The 8,780-nt window shown below is 36.0% G+C and overlaps 1 pseudogene; it reads right to left on the reverse strand.

The window, feature by feature from the left end:
- Window positions 1-4,012: 4,012 nt before the first annotated feature.
- LOC147480510 (uncharacterized) lies at window positions 4,013-5,150 on the reverse strand (annotated as a pseudogene).
- Window positions 5,151-8,780: the final 3,630 nt, after the last annotated feature.

An 8,780-nucleotide genomic window follows, 5' to 3' on the forward strand; every position in this document is an offset into this window, starting at 1 on the left:
TCACATACATTTTATTTCCTTGTACATTGTGCTCGAGGAGATTGAATGGTTTTATTCATTTCCATGTTAATAAATGGATTTTATAAAATTGAAATGAAAATAAATTCTCGTGTTACTTGGATCCGTCTATAAACTTTTAAAGCGAAGCGACATCATAGGCTGCCTATGGACCCATTATCTGCAATTACATTAATCACTTTCCTTCTAACACTCAAACAAAAATCTAATTCAATTGTTGGCTTACGGATCATGAGAAAGAAAGAGGAGAGTAATTTGCTTTCATCCTTAGAAATGATATAAATATATTCATCATTTGTTTTGTGCTCTTTCTGTTTGGTGATTTCATCAGATATATATTCTCAGTAAAACTGAATTGTACATGAACTTTTGACATCCATAGTGTTCTTGTTTTGTCCTTTGCGCTGATTAGTACAGGTGGAACTCAATATTCTCGAAGAGACTTTGCCAATCTTTGCTCTTAGTTTAATATCTGAAATGGCCATTCCTTATGAAGAATGGGCATTGAAGAGTCAAACTATGCTCTTATTTGCTGAGGTAATTTTGCTTATAGTTTATATATTTTAATCATTCTGGGACTCATTTCTATAGTCACGGATAGTCGAAGGAAGGAAGGGTAAATCTCGGCAAGAACTCCTACCATCTCTAGTTTCCTTATCTAATCACGGGTCCTATTCAGGTACTCTTCATCCATTTATTGTCTTTATTACTCAATATTTCGGTATTGATGATTCTCGATTTCTTTTAGGCCGAAATTTGGTTTCCATGTTTCTTGAGATGGCTTCCGAAGACATTACAGTTCATAATGAAGACCTTGAAGGTTTATTATAGCAGCGTAAAAATGAGTATAGTTTAACCTTTAAATTATCACCTTTTTAATTGTTCACCTTCTTTTTATATTATATTATTTATTTATTTATCATTCTTTGAGAATATCCTTATGGACAAGGGTAGAATTCTTGAGTTAAATAACAATCATAACCTTGGCTCCACCAAATATTATTCCTTAATTATCTGCATTAGGGCATTATGAGTGTGAGACCATACGTCCCCATTTGGAGATAAGCTCTAGTGCCCAAGTTGATGAATAGCTGCTAATGTTCAAGGCACCTTCCGGCTTTGGTAGCCTTATTTAGGTGTTGTTAAAATTGGATCTCAAACTTGAAGAATCGGGTTTTATATGTAAATTAGTTTCACTTTGTTCGCCTAGTAATTTGTGACGCGTGCAGAAATTAGAGTGTCCATTCATCTGTCTTTTCATTTATATCTGACAGAACACTTGCGGAAAAGTTGAATATGACTTATGACGAGGCTGAAAGATGGATAGTGAATCTTGTGCGAAATTCAAAGCTTGACACAAAGATTGATTCCAAGTCGGGAATTGTTGTCATGGAACCCAATCATGTGAATGTGTAAGTGTTCAACTAGTGTTCAATTTCTCCTGTATGTCTCCATTGACCTTGTTCTTTTACTTTTTTTAAGTAGAATAATTTATATGGAAATTTATGTACGCCTATGCTTGACTTAATTAAATGTTCTGTGACAGCTTTTTTTGGACTCTATGAGCTTCTTTACTAATAATCAATAGAACTGTTCTCTTACTCTTCCCATGGAATTAATAGAGTCTGTAGGGTTGTATATGAGACGAGAGAACACCTCCTTGCGTCAAATATTTTTCTGGAAGGCACAAAACAATGTCAAAAGTAGGATCTTTGAAGACTGCTCAAGTGGAACAGTTTATTGGAGTTTGAATTGCTCATATTGTTAGGAGTATGAGACCCTGTTGCCACATTTTTTGTGAGTTTGGTTGTTGGACCCGGTGAAAATAAATCTTGAACTTTCCGATGTCTTGGAAGGGACAAAACATACTGCTACTTAAGAATTATGCTATCATACTCTGTTTTCTGAATTCCATAGTTTGAGTATAAGGAGCTACTACTTAAGAATAGGATATAAGTATATATCTATATATACATATTTGTTTTCTCTTGCTTTCGACTCTTTTTATTTATTTCTATTGGTGTATAGGATGAAAGGGACTTTTTCGATGATACCATCCCAAAGTCATCCCCCGATGCTTACAACTCTTTTGAAGGTGCTAGTTTTGTACAAATGATGTGAGAGCTTGAGTTTAAAGACAAGTCCCATTGATTTGGAAAACAGTGTGTATTTCATTCGTGGCAAGTCTTATTTATGAAAGACGTTTTGGTGATGTTATTTTAATAAAAGATTATGTGATTGGATGTATTTGTGAGATTTCTTGTTTATATTATGGACGATTGTAAAATACCCAATAAGTGGGGGGCATCTTTATGCAGGTTAAGTAGTCTCCCAAAAAGGGGGTTTGGGGATTTTTTTTTTTACATATGAAATAGTTTTGTAACGGTTCTTCACCGTTACTAAGCTTTGCAATAAGTAACACAAAAGAGCGTCCACTAACTTTATAAAACATTACTAATGTTAGAAAAGAGTAACACAAAAAGCGTTACTAACTTTATAAAAGCGTTACTAATGTTAGAAAAGAGTAACACAAAAAGCGTTATTAACTTTATAAAACCGTTACTAATGTTAGAAAAGAGTAACACAAAAAGCGTTACTATTTTTATAAAACCGATATCTTGATGTTAAAAAAAGAGTAACACAAAAAAACGTTACTAATGTTATAAAACCGTTCTATCGATGTTAAAAAGAGTAACACCAAAAGCGTTACTAATTTTATAAAATCGTTGCTAAAGAGTAATCTGATTGAGCAAAGAAAACCGTTAGTAAATATTTTAGTAACGGTTAGAAACCGTTACAATAAATAATTATGTAACGGTTTATAACCGTTACGAATATTAATAACTAATTAGCAACTTCAAATCAGTGACGCGATAAAACCGTTACAAATATTTTCGAAGAACGGTTTTCATTCGTTAGGGATGTCCTGTTTTGGTATAGTGCCCCCCCCCCCCCTAACTTTCCTGTAAAGTGTCTGTACAAGTATTTAGAATTCCTACCTAAAATCATAACCTCACTACTAACTATTTGCAAGTATGTTTCAGCGGCATAAAAAACAAAATAACTAGGTTTTAGATGATTCATTCTCAACCCATATTCCCTCACAGTCTTCACGTGTGTAAACTAACCGAGATTCATCAATCAAATCAAAAGAATCAGCACTTGGAAATGCTTCAGGATGAACCTTGTCTCCTATGTCCCCATCAAACACATCATTACCAATATCACCAACATTATAACATCTTTTAAGAGCTGCCAGAGCAACTGACCATTTAGGATCAAGTTGGTCAGGAACAAAAAAGACTTGCTTGGCTTGAGAAGCTAAGATAAACGAATCAGATTTATGCCCAACTTTACCAAGATCAACTAATGTGAAACCCAAATCATCTTTCTTGATACCATTCCTACTATCAACCCAATCACACCTGAACACTGGAACGTGAAAATTAAAATAATCAAGCAGCCATATTTCAACAATAATTCCATAAAAGGACATATCAGAAAAGGCTGGCTTCTTATCCCTCGCACTTGCAACTTGCATTGCTGCGGCCACCAAGCTCACACCACTATTTTGAGTGACACGTGAAGCATCCCGTTTTTTTGTGGAAAATCGATAACCATTGATGATATAGCTCTCATAATTTAATACATGCATCTGAGGCCCTTGAGATATCCACATTAAGGTATCCGAGACTTTGTTATTGGTGATGCGTCGCTCTTGTGAAACCTGTGTTCTTTTAAGGGTTAGTAACGATTAAATGGAGTTTACAGAAGAAATGGTACTTTAGAATTGCTTAATTGTACCCTTTCTTTAAGCCAATCACTAAAGGTACAATTGTGTTCTTCTTGTAACCATGTTGGTTTCTTTGACTGATAGGGGTGGATTTTCTTCAGGTAGTCCATGTGCTCCCTATTTAGTTACCGAAAGCAGTCTCACATTTAGCTATAGAAATTCTAAACCAATGGAAGAATGGAAGTAAACTATCAACATATTTTACCTTATGTAAGGCTCAACAACTCCTGTGTTGTGCAACACATAAAGATGCACTTGCTCCAAGGCAGTACTATCAATTTCAGTAGCAGAACCCCCTACAGGGGTAACTTCCTCCACCAGCATATCATCAGGAGTGATTTTACAATTGGGAGGAACTCCAATTGCATCCAAGTCAGATAAGAATTCACTGCAAAAATCAATTGCTTCCTCTGCAATATAATTTTCAGCAATGCAACCTTTTGGACGATTGCGGTTTCGTACATAACCCTTCAGCACCACCATGTACCTAAGACATTTCAATGGGAAAATGAGACAATGATGCTTACTATGTCATACGAACCAAGGATAAAGGAAAGCTCAGTAAGTTGGTTTACCTCTCAAATGGGTACATCCATCGGAAGAAAACTGGACCACAAAGCTTCACCTCTCTAACAAGATGAATCGTGAGATGAACCATGATGTCAAAGAATGACGGGGGAAAGTATTTTTCTAGCATGCATACGGTGACAATAACATCCCTTTGAACTTGACTAAACTGCTGCACATCTATTACTTTTGCACAAAGTGCACTGAAGAAGAAGCACAACCTGACAATTGCATATCTCACATGCTTTGGCAAGATAGATCGTATTGCCACAGGAAGCAACTGCTGCATCAAAACGTGGCAATCATGCGACTTTAGCCCTTGGAATTTTAGATCATCCATTGAAACACGGGGCTTGAAATTAGAAGAGTATCCTTCGGGGACTTTTAGCTCATGCAATGTTTGGCAAACTCTTCTTTTTTCATCTCTAGATAATGTAAAACAAGCTGGGGGTAGGAAAGTTTTACTTTTACCTATCTTTGGTGCCAACTCTGCCTTTCCCATCTCCTCAAGATCAAGACAACCGTTAACATTATCCTTTGTTTTGAAAGGAATGTTAAGCAATGTACCAATAATGTTGTCACAAACATTCTTACCAATATGTATGACATCCAAGTTGTGTCTAATAGGCAAATACTACCAATAGTATAGTTCAAAAAATATTGATGACTTTTTCCAACATTTCAAAATATCATCGACTCCAGCATCAACCCTTGCTGATGTGGTTGGCGTCTTTGCCTTTTTCTCTACACCCTGTCGCTTCCTTTTACCCATTGACTTCTTCAATTTTTGTTTCGTAACTTCTTTCTGCCCTTTTGGTTTTGCTAAATTCTTCGCAGTTACATTCTTAACTTTTTTCCCCAAGAAATATTAAGCAATTTAACCTTTTCTTTTACTTTCTCACCGGTTAATGGTTCTGGTTGTGATCGAAACTCTTGTTTACCGTTAAACATCTTCTTCTGCTTTCTGTAAGGGTGGTTTTTTGGGAGGAATCTTCTGGTGGACATGTATACAATCTTCTTAGAATGCTTCAATCTGAGTGAATCTCACCGCATATTGGACAAGCATAATATCCTTTAACGCAACAACCAGATAGGTTACCAAGCGCGGGAAAATAATTTATTGTCCACATTAGCACAACTCTCAATGTAAAGGATTCATGTCGGTAAGCATCATAAGCATCGACCCCAGTATTCCATAAAATTTTTAAGTCGTCAATCAAGGGCCTCAAGTACACATCAATATCGTTCCCTGGTTGTCGTGGACCTGATATCAACAATGTAAGCATCATAAACTTTCTCTTCATGCACAACCATGGTGGAAGGTTGTAAGTGATCAACATAACTGGCCAACAACTATACCTACTACTCATAGAACTGTGTGGATTGACACCATCTGCAGAGAGTGCGAGACGCAGATTTCGTGAATCTGCTGCAAACTCTGGCCACATGCAATCTATAGTCTTCCATGTTGGGGAATCTGCTGGGTGACGCAATTTGTCATCAACTTCTCTTGCATCAGCATGCCATGTCAAATCCTGTGCTATTTGCACAGACTGAAATATCTTTTTGAACCTTGGGATGGGTGGAAAATACCATAAAACTTTTGCAGGCACACCTTTACTTATCTCGGTCATATTTTTATTCTCCTTATATCTTGACGCTCCACAAGTAGGACACATGGTAAGATCCTTATACTTGTCACCTCTGTACAGGATGCAGTCGTTAGGACATGCATGTATCTTTTCATACTTCATTCCATAGACGGACAATGTCTTCTTGACCTTATTCAGTGAGGACGGTAGTAAATGACCTTCTGGAAGCACCTCTCCAAACAATTTAAGTAACTCTGAAAAAGTTTTGTCTGACCACCCACCTTTGGCTTTTAGATTGAATAGTTTAACCACCATTGATAACTTGATAAACTTTGTACACCCTTCATATAATGGTTTCTCAGTATCTTGGAGCAATTGTTCAAACTCTACAGGATCACCGGTGAATTGGTCATGTCCAGTATCTAGCAAGTTTTTTGTACTTGCTGCATCTTCTGGAGTTTCCATATTGTGATAATCTTGATGGTCTCCATTTCCATCGACACTAGAAGGGGCTGCATTATGACTTTTCTCCCCATGATATATCTAGCTAGTATAGTGTTGGTCGATACCAAATTCAAAAAGGTGGTTTTTAACCTCCTTTTGAGTAAACTCACAAAGATTCACACAGTGTTTGCATGGACATCTTATGAGAATGGTCTCACTCTCTGTTGGATTTGCAAACAGAAGAAAATTCTTAACCCCTACAATATATTCATCTGTTAGCCTATCCTTGGACATCCACAATTTGTCCATTTCGAATCAAGTATGACACAAAAATTCTGAAAAGACCCAAATTTTGCACTCTTTTAGTTAAGAAAATAAAAATAATCGCTTCAAGATCATTAAATCTGTTAGTGATTTTATTCTTTTTCTATTACTATGTATTCTCATAGGCAGCATAAAAGTGCTCTAATTTTTGTATCACTACTACTTTCCAGTAGGCAGTTGCAGTGGAGCAAATTAATTTACTTACTAACAATCTCAATTTGATTACTAGTTCATCAGAAAGTTAAGTAACTGCTTTGTTCACACTTCTTCTATATATAAAAGAAGGAGAGATGACTCTCTCTCTATCTCTCTCTCTCTCTCTCTCTCTCTCTCTCTTTTCTCTCTTTTAATGAATGTACTCCACTCTAAATGGATTGTTTGACTAAAAAAATTATCATTCCAACATATTATTATAATCATTATCTCTAAATGGCATTTCAGCTTAATAGACTCTTTGTATTCGGTTCTTTACTCGGCAAGTTTTCTACTTCATCTCGTTTAGCAATCATGATAATAATTATTTCTCCTAACTTTTCACACTCTAATTCTATTCATTTTATTATTATTATTATTATTATTATTTAGACTTATTTGTGGTTTTGCTCGACAGTCGCAATGTAGGACGCTGTAGAATTATTCAGGGAGTTGTTTACAATATTCTCCATTCGGTAATAGTGTTAACTATAGTAAATGTAGTTCGCACCTTAAGTTTAGAAAAGCAAGGGACACTTGTATGATCACAACATATACTCGTCTAGAGAGTACTCTGAGATTCAATTTTGGTTCGCAAGAATGTATCGGTAAGAGGTTCTTTTCAGTTAAACCGACCAAGATAAATGATAGTAATGGAGTGAAGAGTGCTACTGCTAACCTGATTGGTATATTTCGTAAGCCGGCAAAGGCATTTATTGTTCGTAGCAGCAATTCTAATGGGCACGTTGCAGGGTCTGTCAAAAAGAGTGCTTCAGATGCTACTACCAAATCAGTGCAGAAAAAAATTAATGTGGCAATGCCCAAAGATGGAGAGAAGGAGGTGAAGGTGGAAGTAGCCATTTCGACTCCAGCTAAGGGTAGTGGCAATATAAAAAAGACCCAAGCTTAGGGGAAAAAGAAGTAGGTGGCAAATAAGAATAAACCAAAAGAACTTTCTTGTACTACCGTTCCTTCTGGTGATGCTAAGATTAGTGGTTCTAAACAAGCGAATAAGCCCAACCTGACCAAACTTGCTACCCCCACAGGTGATGCAAAGGTTAATGGTTCTAAACAAGCTTTTAACTCAGAGATGGCTAGTGTGACCAAAATTGCTGGCCAATCTGTTCAGGCTTCAGAAGTAAGTATGAGTGTTCACAGTGTATTTTTTGATGACACATTTCTTACTACTTGATCTGATATATATATACACACACAAATGTGGAAGAATATAAGTTCAAATCAAACTCATTAAGGAGAACTAAGTTCACTTAAAAATATAATGTTAAAACATCCCTCGGAAACTATGGCATGGTTCAGAAAAGTTTTACAAACAAACCAACAGAAAAAAGCATCAGCAATAAGCATCTAGTTGAGTACCCAAAAAGAATCACTAAAGCAATCTAGATACGTGTTAAACAAGATTGCAGCCAAAATGGGTCATGTATAGATAATACCTTTAAAAAAATTCCAAACACCCTATTTAATGAAATTTTAAATCAAAACAACATTATAAAACCTTTATAGAATGCTTAACAGATAACAAAAAAACGAAAGTAAAATCTTACTTGCTAATAAGAAATCACTTCCTTGGCAAAAGCAACGCACTCCACTCCAAGTTCGATGCTAAGAGAACACTGCTACGATTCTGAAATGCAAGATGAGATAAAAGACACAGACATTTAAATTTATATATAATTGAGATACTATGCTAGGGTTTCCAAAGTGAATCCTTAAGAATCAGAGTGAAGGGGAATATTTACCTTTTTCGCGCGGCAACCAATCTCCAATCCCAATTTGACAACTTACGATAATAAACTGTTAGGGTTTAGGAGAATCCGGGAATTAGATTA

Source organism: Coptis chinensis, chromosome 8 (assembly GCF_015680905.1).
Source record: "Coptis chinensis isolate HL-2020 chromosome 8, ASM1568090v1, whole genome shotgun sequence".
Classification (NCBI taxonomy): Eukaryota; Viridiplantae; Streptophyta; class Magnoliopsida; order Ranunculales; family Ranunculaceae; genus Coptis; species Coptis chinensis.